Source organism: Lissotriton helveticus, chromosome 8, assembly GCF_964261635.1.
Source record: "Lissotriton helveticus chromosome 8, aLisHel1.1, whole genome shotgun sequence".
Classification (NCBI taxonomy): domain Eukaryota; kingdom Metazoa; phylum Chordata; class Amphibia; order Caudata; family Salamandridae; genus Lissotriton; species Lissotriton helveticus.
In genome coordinates this window covers 3,419,269-3,431,900 of record NC_136069.1, presented here as the reverse complement: position 1 = coordinate 3,431,900, position 12,632 = coordinate 3,419,269, and the positions used below count along the sequence as shown (strand labels likewise).

At 63.0% G+C, this 12,632-nt stretch overlaps 2 protein-coding genes across 2 annotated transcripts in view; one reads left to right on the top strand and one right to left on the bottom strand.

Moving 5' to 3' along the window:
* Positions 1 to 12,632, top strand: part of LOC144772199 (uncharacterized) — a 501,761-nt gene that overhangs the window by 441,359 nt on the left and 47,770 nt on the right. The window lies entirely within an intron of this gene.
* The window catches only part of LOC144772200 (uncharacterized), a 486,273-nt gene that overhangs the window by 473,028 nt on the left and 613 nt on the right, over positions 1 to 12,632 (bottom strand).

Genomic DNA, 12,632 nt, shown 5'->3' with positions numbered 1-12,632 from the left:
CACGCAGGAAGCTGTGATATGGTGAGTAGGGCTGGGTGGAACTCCGCAGAATCTCACTGAGTTTTTATGTAACTCAACAGGGTAAAACTGCGAGTCGTGCCCACCCCTAGCGTACAGTAGAGCGGCATAGAGTGGAGGGGAGTGGCTCAGAGTAGAGGTGTAGAGTAAAGGAGAGTACAGTGGCAAAATGAGACAGAGTAGAGTGCCATAGAGAAGAGCGCCCTAGAGAAGAGCGCCATAGAGAAGAGCGCCACAGAGAGGAGCGCCACAGAGAGGAGCGCCACAGAGAGGAGCGCCACAGAGAGGAGCGCCACAGAGAGGAGCGCCACAGAGAGGAGCGCCACAGAGAGGAGCGCCACAGAGAGGAGCGCCACAGAGAGGAGCGCCACAGAGAGGAGCGCCACAGAGAGGAGCGCCACAGAGAGGAGCGCCACAGAGAGGAGCGCCACAGAGAGGAGCGCCACAGAGAGGAGCGCCACAGAGTGGAGCGCCACAGAGTGGAGCGCCACAGAGTGGAGCGCCACAGAGAGGAGCGCCACAGAGTGGAGCGCCACAGAGTGGAGCGCCACAGAGTGGAGCGCCACAGAGAGGAGCGCCATAGAGAAGAGCGCGACAGAGAGGAGCGCCACAGAGAGGAGCACCACAGAGTGGAGCGCCACAGAGTGGAGCGCCACAGAGAGGAGCGCCACAGAGAGGAGCGCCAGAGAGAGGAGCGCCACAGAGTGGAGCGCCACAGAGTGGAGCGCCACAGAGAGGAGCGCCACAGAGAGGAGCGCCACAGAGAGGAAAGGCGTGGACTGGCTTAGAGCAGAGTAGCATTGAGTGTAGTTCTTTAGAGTATTGGAGTCGCATAGAATAGAGTGGAGAAAAGTGGACTGGATCAGAGAGGAGTGGCGCAGAGAGGCGTAGAGTAGGGTAAAGTTAAATGCAGTGGCGTAGAGTGGTGTAGAGTAGAGTGGCATGGAGTAGAGTGCCATGGAGTAGAGTGGCGGTGGCATGGAGGTGTATGGAGTAAAGTGGAGTGGCATAGAGCAGAGATGGTTAGAGTGGAGTGGCGTAGAGTAGTGTAGAGTAGAGTGCTATGGAGTAGAGTGCCATGAAGTAGAGTGGCGATGGTATGGAGTAAAGTGGAGTGGCATAGAGCAGAGATGGTTAGAGTAGTGTGCTGTAGAGTGGAATGAAGGAGAAAGGTATAGAGTGGAATGGAGAGACATAAAGTACCGAGGTGTAGAGTAGCATAATGTCGAATGAAGTGGCGTAGAGTGGTAGGGCGTAGAGTAGCATAAAAAAGTTGTGTAGCGTGGTGTGACGTAGAGCTGAGTGGCCTTTATTGGAGTAGACTGGCTTAGAGTGGTGTGGCGTGGAGTAGAGTGCCAGAGTGGAGTAGCATAGAGTGAAGTGCAGCAGAGTGGCATGAGTATGGTGGTGCGGAGCAGTGGAGAGGCACAGCATGGCGTAGGGTGGACTGGCATAGAGTGGGCTGGCACAGAGTAGAATGGCATAGCAAAGAGTAGAGTGAAGTGTCAGAGTAGAGTGGCGTAGAGTAGCGTGGCGTAGAGTAGCGTGGCATATAGAAAAGTGGTGTGGAGAAGAGTGAGGTGGTGTAAGAGTAAAATGGAGAGGCGTAGAGCAGAATGGTGTAGGGTAGCGTGGAGTGGAGTGGGGTGGCGCAGAGTGAAGTGACGTGGAGTGATGCAAGAGTGGAGTAGAGTGGCATGGAGCAGCTTGGACGAGAGTAGAGTGCCAGAGACTGGAGTGGCGTTCAGTGGAGTGGCATAGGGAATGGCGTAGAGTAGAGTAAAGTGGCATAGAGAATGGCATAGAGTCGAGTGGTGTAACGTGGCATCAAGCAGAGTACAATGGAGTGGCGTAAAGTAGAGTGGAGTAAAGTGGTGTAAAACAGAGTGAGGTAGATTGGAGTGGCATAGAGTAGAGAGGAGTAGAGAAGAGAAGAGAAGAGAAGAGTAGAGTGGAGAAGAGTAGAGTGGAGTACCGTGGAGTGGTACATCGAAGCATTGTGTGGAGTGGAGTGACAGAGTGGAACAGCGCAGAGTGACACTGTGTGAGGTGAGGTGGCGTATAGTGGTGGGTGTTGCATATAGTAGAGTGATGAAGAGTAGTGTGTTACGGAGGGATAAAGTGACATTGAGGGAAGTGAAGTGGCATTGCATGGACTGGCATGGAGGGCAGTGGAGTGGTGTAGAGTAGGACAGTTGTGTGTGTAAATGATTTGAACAAGGAACCAAACTTAAAATCAACGCAAAGGGATGAATGGCTGAAAGGTAATGAAAATAGGTGTGCTGGGGCAAGCATCATGAATGTGTACGGTGCTAGTGTGGCATTAGTGGCATAATCCAACCCACGTAAAATGTAATTATATTTTAGTTGTACTACGAGCAAGCCAAAAGATGAAGGTGTAGATAAACACTATCCAAAAATGTGTTTGAATATAGAACAAATGTAGAAAGCAGCACGAGAACTGGAGGCAGGGGAAGATGAATCGATGTGTACTTGGTCCATGTTTCACAGAAAGAAAAGAAAGTGATGCCCGGCACACACTGGCGAACTAGGAGGCAGCAACGAGGAGTGACAGCAAAGGGTAAGGTATGGCCAGGCTCCAGGCCCTTTATTGTAAACAACACTCTTCGCTAGAAAGAGCGCATGCCCTGTCGCAGGCGAGTTGTAAAAACATGTTTACAATAGGAAAAAGAAGATATAAATAATGAATTCAATACAAACTTTAACTTTAATATCAACACCTACTCAAAGGAAAGGAGAAAACAAGAGAGTCTATGACCAACTCCTTCCTAATAGCTGCAAAGATGGAAAGAGGAGCAAACTCTGTAGGCAAAAAGTGGAACCAGGAGTCCAGCACCAAGAGGGGCACATCTGGTGAAGGAAACAGCTGGATGGAATGGTAAGCAGGCAGCTGAACACAAGAGCCCAAAGACCACAAAGGCAACAGGAATGGCGGAGTTGTGAATGTTTACAGCTGTGCCATGTTTGGAGTCTCTAACCCCACACCACTGGTCTAAGAAAGCCTTTACTCACTCTGTTTAGTACAATGAGGATCAAATACCAAAAGGGTGAACTTGGGGTTCGGTTTTGTGTCCGTGAGTAGGTGAGGTCTATCATGGTCTATCAGAGGTAAAAGGTCCCCTTTTACACAAAATGCCCATACTCCTGCGTGCCTGGGACTTAGAACCAGTCCCTACAGTGACCCTGGATTCCACGGAGGACTGTGGTTCCCAAGCATTGTAACAACAACAGTGATCCTGAACTATCTTTACCATACAGTGTGGCATACCTACATCATTGCCTCTTGAGTTATCACAGTGATTCACCTGGTAAGTGTTCCATGAAGTTGGACAGTGTTGTTGTATTCTAGAATGGTATGTAGTCAGCCAGCTGTTAGACCTGAATGTATGATGACCTGATCCTTGTACCTGCTTGGAATAAATATACATCTTACACCTAATATCTACTGGAGTGCAAATAATACATACAGTCAAACAAAAACATGCCTGTTTGGAAAGCACGATAGCTTATTTTACACAGAAGGTTCTAACAAAAGCCCTGCTGCCAAATATACATAAACTATTTGGAAACTGGAGCGTGTGTGGATTCTGGTGCACATCTGGAGCTCTGCAGGGCAGCGGTGTAAATCTGACATGCAGCTCAGTCAAAGCAGCCAAAACCTTTAGGTGAAAGTCCAGGCCAAAATGAGGAATTACTGTGGGAATCAGACCCAAAAGGACAGTCTTCCCTGGTAATCCCCCATTTCTTAGTGGCCCCTCAGGCTCCACCTCATGGTGAGCTGACCCTTCCCCAGCCCTGCAGCCCCTCAGGCTCCACCTCACAGTGAGCTGACCCTTCCCCAGCCCTGCAGCCCCTCAGGCTCCACCTCATAGTGAGCTGACCCTCCCCCAGCCCCTCAGGCTCCACCTCATAGTGAGCTGACCCTCCCCCAGCCCCTCAGGCTCCACCTAATAGTGAGCTGACCCTCCCCCAGCCCCTCAGGCTCCACCTCATAGTGAGCTGACCCTTCCCCAGCCCTGCAGCCCCTCAGGCTCCACCTCATAGTGAGCTGACCCTCCCCCAGCCCTGCAGCCCTTCAGGCTCATAGTGAGCTGACCCTCCCCCATTAGTGGCCCCTCAGGCTCCACCTCATGGTGAGCTGACCCTTCCCCAGCCCTGCAGCCCTCAGGCTCCACCTCATAGTGAGCTGACCCTTCCCCAGCCCTGCAGCCCCTCGGGCTCCCCCTCATAGTGAGCTGACCCTCCCCCAGCCCTGCAGCCCCTCAGGCTCCACCTCACAGTGAGCTGACCCTTCCCCAGCCCTGCAGCCCCTCAGGCTCCCCCTCACAGTGAGCTGACCCTTCCCCAGCCCTGCAGCCCCTCAGGCACCACCTCATAGTGAGCTGACCCTCCCCCAGCCCTGCAGCCCCTCAGGCTCCACCTCATGGTGAGCTGACCCTTCCCCAGCCCTGCAGCCCCTCAGGCTCCACCTCATAGTGAGCTGACCCTTCCCCAGCCCCTCAGGCTCCACCTCACAGTGAGCTGACCCTTCCCCAGCCCTGCAGCCCCTCAGGCTCCACCTCATGGTGAGCTGACCCTTCCCCAGCCCTGCAGCCCCTCAGGCTCCACCTCATGGTGAGCTGACCCTTCCCCAGCCCTGCAGCCCCTCAGGCTCCACCTCATAGTGAGCTGACCCTTCCCCAGCCCTGCAGCCCCTCAGGCTCCACCTCATAGTGAGCTGACCCTTCCCCAGCCCTGCAGCCCCTCAGGCTCCCCCTCATGGTGAGCTGACCCTTCCCCAGCCCTGCAGCCCCTCAGGCTCCACCTCATGGTGAGCTGACCCTTCCCCAGCCCTGCAGCCCCTCAGGTTCCACCTCATGGTGAGCTGACCCTTCCCCAGCCCCTCAGGCTCCACCTCATAGTGAGCTGACCCTTCCCCAGCCCTGCAGCCCCTCAGGCTCCACCTCACAGTGAGCTGACCCATCCCCAGCCCTGCAGCCCCTCAGGCTCCACCTCACAGTGAGCTGACCCTTCCCCAGCCCCTCAGGCTCCCCCTCACAGTGAGCTGACCCTCCCCCAGCCCTGCAGCCCCTCAGGCTCCACCTCACAGTGAGCTGACCCTCCCCCAGCCCTGCAGCCCCTCAGGCTCCACCTCATAGTGAGCTGACCCTTCCCCAGCCCTGCAGCCCCTCAGGCTCCACCTCACAGTGAGCTGACCCTCCCCCAGCCCTGCAGCCCCTCAGGCTCCACCTCATGGTGAGCTGACCCTCCCCCAGCCCTGCAGCCCCTCAGGCTCCACCTCATGGTGAGCTGACCCTCCCCCAGCCCTGCAGCCCCTCAGGCTCCACCTCATAGTGAGCTGACCCTCCCCCAGCCCTGCAGCCCCTCAGGCTCCACCTCATAGTGAGCTGACCCTCCCCCAGCCCCTCAGGCACCACCTCATAGTGAGCTGACCCTCCCCCAGCCCTGCAGCCCCTCAGGCTCCACCTCACGGTGAGCTGACCCTTCCCCAGCCCCTCAGGCTCCACCTCATAGTGAGCTGACCCTTCCCCAGCCCTGCAGCCCCTCAGGCTCCACCTCACAGTGAGCTGACCCTCCCCCAGCCCTGCAGCCCCTCAGGCTCCACCTCATGGTGAGCTGACCCTTCCCCAGCCCTGCAGCCCCTCAGGCTCCACCTCATGGTGAGCTGACCCTTCCCCAGCCCTGCAGCCCCTCAGGCTCCACCTCATAGTGAGCTGACCCTTCCCCAGCCCTGCAGCCCCTCAGGCTCCACCTCACAGTGAGCTGACCCTCCCCCAGCCCTGCAGCCCCTCAGGCTCCACCTCATGGTGAGCTGACCCTTCCCCAGCCCTGCAGCCCCTCAGGCTCCACCTCATAGTGAGCTGACCCTTCCCCAGCCCTGCAGCCCCTCAGGCTCCACCTCACAGTGAGCTGACCCTTCCCCAGCCCTGCAGCCCCTCAGGCTCCACCTCACAGTGAGCGGACCCTTCCCCAGCCCTGCAGCCCCTCAGGCTCCACCTCACAGTGAGCTGACCCTCCCCCAGCCCTGCAGCCCCTCAGGCTCCACCTCATGGTGAGCTGACCCTTCCCCAGCCCTGCAGCCCCTCAGGCTCCACCTCATAGTGAGCTGACCCTTCCCCAGCCCTGCAGCCCCTCGGGCTCCCCCTCATAGTGAGCTGACCCTCCCCCAGCCCTGCAGCCCCTCAGGCTCCACCTCACAGTGAGCTGACCCTTCCCCAGCCCTGCAGCCCCTCAGGCTCCACCTCACAGTGAGCTGACCCTCCCCCAGCCCTGCAGCCCCTCAGGCTCCACCTCACAGTGAGCTGACCCTTCCCCAGCCCTGCAGCCCCTCAGGCTCCACCTCACAGTGAGCTGACCCTTCCCCAGCCCTGCAGCCCCTCAGGCTCCACCTCACAGTGAGCTGACCCTCCCCAGCCCTGCAGCCCCTCAGGCTCCACCTCACAGTGAGCTGACCCTTTCCCAGCCCCTCAGGATCCACCTCATAGTGAGCTGACCTCCCCCAGCCCTGCAGCCCCTCAGGCTCCACCTCACAGTGAGCTGACCTCCCCCAGCCCTGCAGCCCCTCAGGCTCCACCTCATAGTGAGCTGACCCTTCCCCAGCCCTGCAGCCCCTCAGGCTCCACCTCACAGTGAGCTGACCCTTCCCCAGCCCTGCAGCCCCTCAGGCTCCACCTCATGGTGAGCTGACCCTCCCCCAGCCCTGCAGCCCCTCAGGCTCCACCTCACAGTGAGCTGACCCTTCCCCAGCCCTGCAGCCCCTCAGGCTCCACCTCACAGTGAGCTGACCCTCCCCCAGCCCCTCAGGCTCCACCTCACAGTGAGCTGACCCTTCCCCAGCCCTGCAGCCCCTCAGGCTCCACCTCACAGTGAGCTGACCCTCCCCCAGCCCTGCAGCCCCTCAGGCTCCACCTCATAGTGAGCTGACCCTTCCCCAGCCCTGCAGCCCCTCAGGCTCCACCTCACAGTGAGCTGACCCTCCCCCAGCCCTGCAGCCCCTCAGGCTCCACCTCATAGTGAGCTGACCCTTCCCCAGCCCTGCAGCCCCTCAAGCTCCACCTCACAGTGAGCTGACCCTCCCCCAGCCCTGCAGCCCCTCAGGCTCCACCTCACAGTGAGCTGACCCTCCCCCAGCCCCTCAGGCTCCACCTCACAGTGAGCTGACCCTCCCCCAGCCCTGCAGCCCCTCAGGCTCCCCCTCACAGTGAGCTGACCCTCCCCCAGCCCTGCAGCCCCTCAGGCTCCCCCTCACAGTGAGCTGACCCTCCCCCAGCCCTGCAGCCCCTCAGGCTCCCCCTCACAGTGAGCTGACCCTCCCCCAGCCCTGCAGCCCTCAGGCTCCCCCTCACAGTGAGCTGACCCTCCCCCAGCCCTGCAGCCCCTCAGGCTCCACCTCACAGTGAGCTGACCCTCCCCCAGCCCCTCAGGCTCCACCTCACAGTGAGCTGACCCTCCCCCAGCCCTGCAGCCCCTCAGGCTCCCCCTCACAGTGAGCTGACCCTCCCCCAGCCCTGCAGCCCCTCAGGCTCCCCCTCACAGTGAGCTGACCCTCCCCCAGCCCTGCAGCCCCTCAGGCTCCCCCTCACAGTGAGCTGACCCTCCCCCAGCCCTGCAGCCCTCAGGCTCCACCTCATAGTGAGCTGACCCTCCCCAGCCCTGCAGCCCCTCAGGCTCCACCTCACAGTGAGCTGACCCTCCCCCAGCCCTGCAGCCCCTCAGGCTCCACCTCACAGTGAGCTGACCCTCCCCCAGCCCTGCAGCCCCTCAGGCTCCACCTCACAGTGAGCTGACCCTTCCCCAGCCCTGCAGCCCCTCAGGCTCCACCTCACAGTGAGCTGACCCTCCCCCAGCCCTTCAGCCCCTCAGGCTCCACCTCACAGTGAGCTGACCCTCCCCCAGCCCCTCAGGCTCCACCTCATAGTGAGCTGACCCTCCCCCAGCCCCTCAGGCTCCACCTCACAGTGAGCTGACCCTCCCCCAGCCCTGCAGCCCCTCAGGCTCCCCCTCACAGTGAGCTGACCCTTCCCCAGCCCCTCAGGCTCCCCCTCACAGTGAGCTGACCCTCCCCCAGCCCCTCAGGCTCCCCCTCACAGTGAGCTGACCCTCCCCCAGCCCTGCAGCCCCTCAGGCTCCACCTCACAGTGAGCTGACCCTCCCCCAGCCCCTCAGGCTCCACCTCACAGTGAGCTGACCCTCCCCCAGCCCTGCAGCCCCTCAGGCTCCCCCTCACAGTGAGCTGACCCTCCCCCAGCCCTGCAGCCCCTCAGGCTCCCCCTCACAGTGAGCTGACCCTCCCCCAGCCCTGCAGCCCCTCAGGCTCCCCCTCACAGTGAGCTGACCCTCCCCCAGCCCTGCAGCCCCTCAGGCTCCCCCTCACAGTGAGCTGACCCTCCCCCAGCCCTGCAGCCCCTCAGGCTCCCCCTCACAGTGAGCTGACCCTCCCCCAGCCCTGCAGCCCCTCAGGCTCCCCCTCACAGTGAGCTGACCCTTCCCCAGCCCTGCAGCCCCTCAGGCTCCCCCTCACAGTGAGCTGACCCTCCCCCAGCCCTGCAGCCCCTCAGGCTCCCCCTCACAGTGAGCTGACCCTCCCCCAGCCCTGCAGCCCCTCAGGCTCCCCCTCACAGTGAGCTGACCCTCCCCCAGCCCTGCAGCCCCTCAGGCTCCACCTCACAGTGAGCTGACCCTCCCCCAGCCCCTCAGGCTCCACCTCACAGTGAGCTGACCCTCCCCCAGCCCTGCAGCCCCTCAGGCTCCCCCTCACAGTGAGCTGACCCTCCCCCAGCCCTGCAGCCCCTCAGGCTCCCCCTCACAGTGAGCTGACCCTCCCCCAGCCCTGCAGCCCCTCAGGCTCCCCCTCACAGTGAGCTGACCCTCCCCCAGCCCTGCAGCCCTCAGGCTCCACCTCATAGTGAGCTGACCCTCCCCAGCCCTGCAGCCCCTCAGGCTCCACCTCACAGTGAGCTGACCCTCCCCCAGCCCTGCAGCCCCTCAGGCTCCACCTCACAGTGAGCTGACCCTCCCCCAGCCCTGCAGCCCCTCAGGCTCCACCTCACAGTGAGCTGACCCTTCCCCAGCCCTGCAGCCCCTCAGGCTCCACCTCACAGTGAGCTGACCCTCCCCCAGCCCTGCAGCCCCTCAGGCTCCACCTCACAGTGAGCTGACCCTCCCCCAGCCCCTCAGGCTCCACCTCATAGTGAGCTGACCCTCCCCCAGCCCCTCAGGCTCCACCTCACAGTGAGCTGACCCTCCCCCAGCCCTGCAGCCCCTCAGGCTCCCCCTCACAGTGAGCTGACCCTTCCCCAGCCCCTCAGGCTCCCCCTCACAGTGAGCTGACCCTCCCCCAGCCCCTCAGGCTCCCCCTCACAGTGAGCTGACCCTCCCCCAGCCCTGCAGCCCCTCAGGCTCCACCTCACAGTGAGCTGACCCTCCCCCAGCCCCTCAGGCTCCACCTCACAGTGAGCTGACCCTCCCCCAGCCCTGCAGCCCCTCAGGCTCCCCCTCACAGTGAGCTGACCCTCCCCCAGCCCTGCAGCCCCTCAGGCTCCCCCTCACAGTGAGCTGACCCTCCCCCAGCCCTGCAGCCCCTCAGGCTCCCCCTCACAGTGAGCTGACCCTCCCCCAGCCCTGCAGCCCCTCAGGCTCCCCCTCACAGTGAGCTGACCCTCCCCCAGCCCTGCAGCCCCTCAGGCTCCCCCTCACAGTGAGCTGACCCTCCCCCAGCCCTGCAGCCCCTCAGGCTCCCCCTCACAGTGAGCTGACCCTCCCCCAGCCCTGCAGCCCTCAGGCTCCCCCTCACAGTGAGCTGACCCTCCCCCAGCCCTGCAGCCCCTCAGGCTCCACCTCACAGTGAGCTGACCCTCCCCCAGCCCCTCAGGCTCCACCTCACAGTGAGCTGACCCTCCCCCAGCCCTGCAGCCCCTCAGGCTCCCCCTCACAGTGAGCTGACCCTCCCCCAGCCCTGCAGCCCCTCAGGCTCCCCCTCACAGTGAGCTGACCCTCCCCCAGCCCTGCAGCCCCTCAGGCTCCCCCTCACAGTGAGCTGACCCTCCCCCAGCCCTGCAGCCCTCAGGCTCCACCTCATAGTGAGCTGACCCTCCCCAGCCCTGCAGCCCCTCAGGCTCCACCTCACAGTGAGCTGACCCTCCCCCAGCCCTGCAGCCCCTCAGGCTCCACCTCACAGTGAGCTGACCCTCCCCCAGCCCTGCAGCCCCTCAGGCTCCACCTCACAGTGAGCTGACCCTTCCCCAGCCCTGCAGCCCCTCAGGCTCCACCTCACAGTGAGCTGACCCTCCCCCAGCCCTGCAGCCCCTCAGGCTCCACCTCACAGTGAGCTGACCCTCCCCCAGCCCCTCAGGCTCCACCTCATAGTGAGCTGACCCTCCCCCAGCCCCTCAGGCTCCACCTCACAGTGAGCTGACCCTCCCCCAGCCCTGCAGCCCCTCAGGCTCCCCCTCACAGTGAGCTGACCCTTCCCCAGCCCCTCAGGCTCCCCCTCACAGTGAGCTGACCCTCCCCCAGCCCCTCAGGCTCCCCCTCACAGTGAGCTGACCCTCCCCCAGCCCTGCAGCCCCTCAGGCTCCACCTCACAGTGAGCTGACCCTCCCCCAGCCCTGCAGCCCCTCAGGCTCCCCCTCACAGTGAGCTGACCCTCCCCCAGCCCTGCAGCCCCTCAGGCTCCCCCTCACAGTGAGCTGACCCTCCTGCAGCCCCTCAGGCTCCACCTCACAGTGAGCTGACCCTCCCCCAGCCCTGCAGCCCCTCAGGCTCCCCCTCACAGTGAGCTGACCCTCCTGCAGCCCCTCAGGCTCCCCCTCACAGTGAGCTGACCCTCCCCCAGCCCTGCAGCCCCTCAGGCTCCCCCTCACAGTGAGCTGACCCTTCCCCAGCCCTGCAGCCCCTCAGGCTCCCCCTCACAGTGAGCTGACCCTCCCCCAGCCCTGCAGCCCCTCAGGCTCCCCCTCACAGTGAGCTGACCCTCCCCAGCCCTGCAGCCCCTCAGGCTCCACCTCACAGTGAGCTGACCCTCCCCCAGCCCTGCAGCCCCTCAGGCTCCACCTCATAGTGAGCTGACCCTTCCCCAGCCCTGCAGCCCCTCAGGCTCCACCTCATGGTGAGCTGACCCTCCCCCAGCCCTGCAGCCCCTCAGGCTCCCCCTCACAGTGAGCTGACCCTCCCCCAGCCCTGCAGCCCCTCAGGCTCCCCCTCACAGTGAGCTGACCCTCCCCCAGCCCTGCAGCCCCTCAGGCTCCCCCTCACAGTGAGCTGACCCTCCCCCAGCCCTGCAGCCCTCAGGCTCCCCCTCACAGTGAGCTGACCCTCCCCCAGCCCTGCAGCCCCTCAGGCTCCACCTCACAGTGAGCTGACCCTCCCCCAGCCCCTCAGGCTCCACCTCACAGTGAGCTGACCCTCCCCCAGCCCTGCAGCCCCTCAGGCTCCCCCTCACAGTGAGCTGACCCTCCCCCAGCCCTGCAGCCCCTCAGGCTCCCCCTCACAGTGAGCTGACCCTCCCCCAGCCCTGCAGCCCCTCAGGCTCCCCCTCACAGTGAGCTGACCCTCCCCCAGCCCTGCAGCCCTCAGGCTCCACCTCATAGTGAGCTGACCCTCCCCAGCCCTGCAGCCCCTCAGGCTCCACCTCACAGTGAGCTGACCCTCCCCCAGCCCTGCAGCCCCTCAGGCTCCACCTCACAGTGAGCTGACCCTCCCCCAGCCCTGCAGCCCCTCAGGCTCCACCTCACAGTGAGCTGACCCTTCCCCAGCCCTGCAGCCCCTCAGGCTCCACCTCACAGTGAGCTGACCCTCCCCCAGCCCTGCAGCCCCTCAGGCTCCACCTCACAGTGAGCTGACCCTCCCCCAGCCCCTCAGGCTCCACCTCATAGTGAGCTGACCCTCCCCCAGCCCCTCAGGCTCCACCTCACAGTGAGCTGACCCTCCCCCAGCCCTGCAGCCCCTCAGGCTCCCCCTCACAGTGAGCTGACCCTTCCCCAGCCCCTCAGGCTCCCCCTCACAGTGAGCTGACCCTCCCCCAGCCCCTCAGGCTCCCCCTCACAGTGAGCTGACCCTCCCCCAGCCCTGCAGCCCCTCAGGCTCCACCTCACAGTGAGCTGACCCTCCCCCAGCCCTGCAGCCCCTCAGGCTCCCCCTCACAGTGAGCTGACCCTCCCCCAGCCCTGCAGCCCCTCAGGCTCCCCCTCACAGTGAGCTGACCCTCCTGCAGCCCCTCAGGCTCCACCTCACAGTGAGCTGACCCTCCCCCAGCCCTGCAGCCCCTCAGGCTCCCCCTCACAGTGAGCTGACCCTCCTGCAGCCCCTCAGGCTCCCCCTCACAGTGAGCTGACCCTCCCCCAGCCCTGCAGCCCCTCAGGCTCCCCCTCACAGTGAGCTGACCCTTCCCCAGCCCTGCAGCCCCTCAGGCTCCCCCTCACAGTGAGCTGACCCTCCCCCAGCCCCTCAGGCTCCACCTCATAGTGAGCTGACCCTTCCCCAGCCCTGCAGCCCCTCAAGCTCCACCTCACAGTGAGCTGACCCTCCCCCAGCCCTGCAGCCCCCTCAGGCTCCACCTCACAGTGAGCTGACCCTTCCCCAGCCCTGCAGCCCCT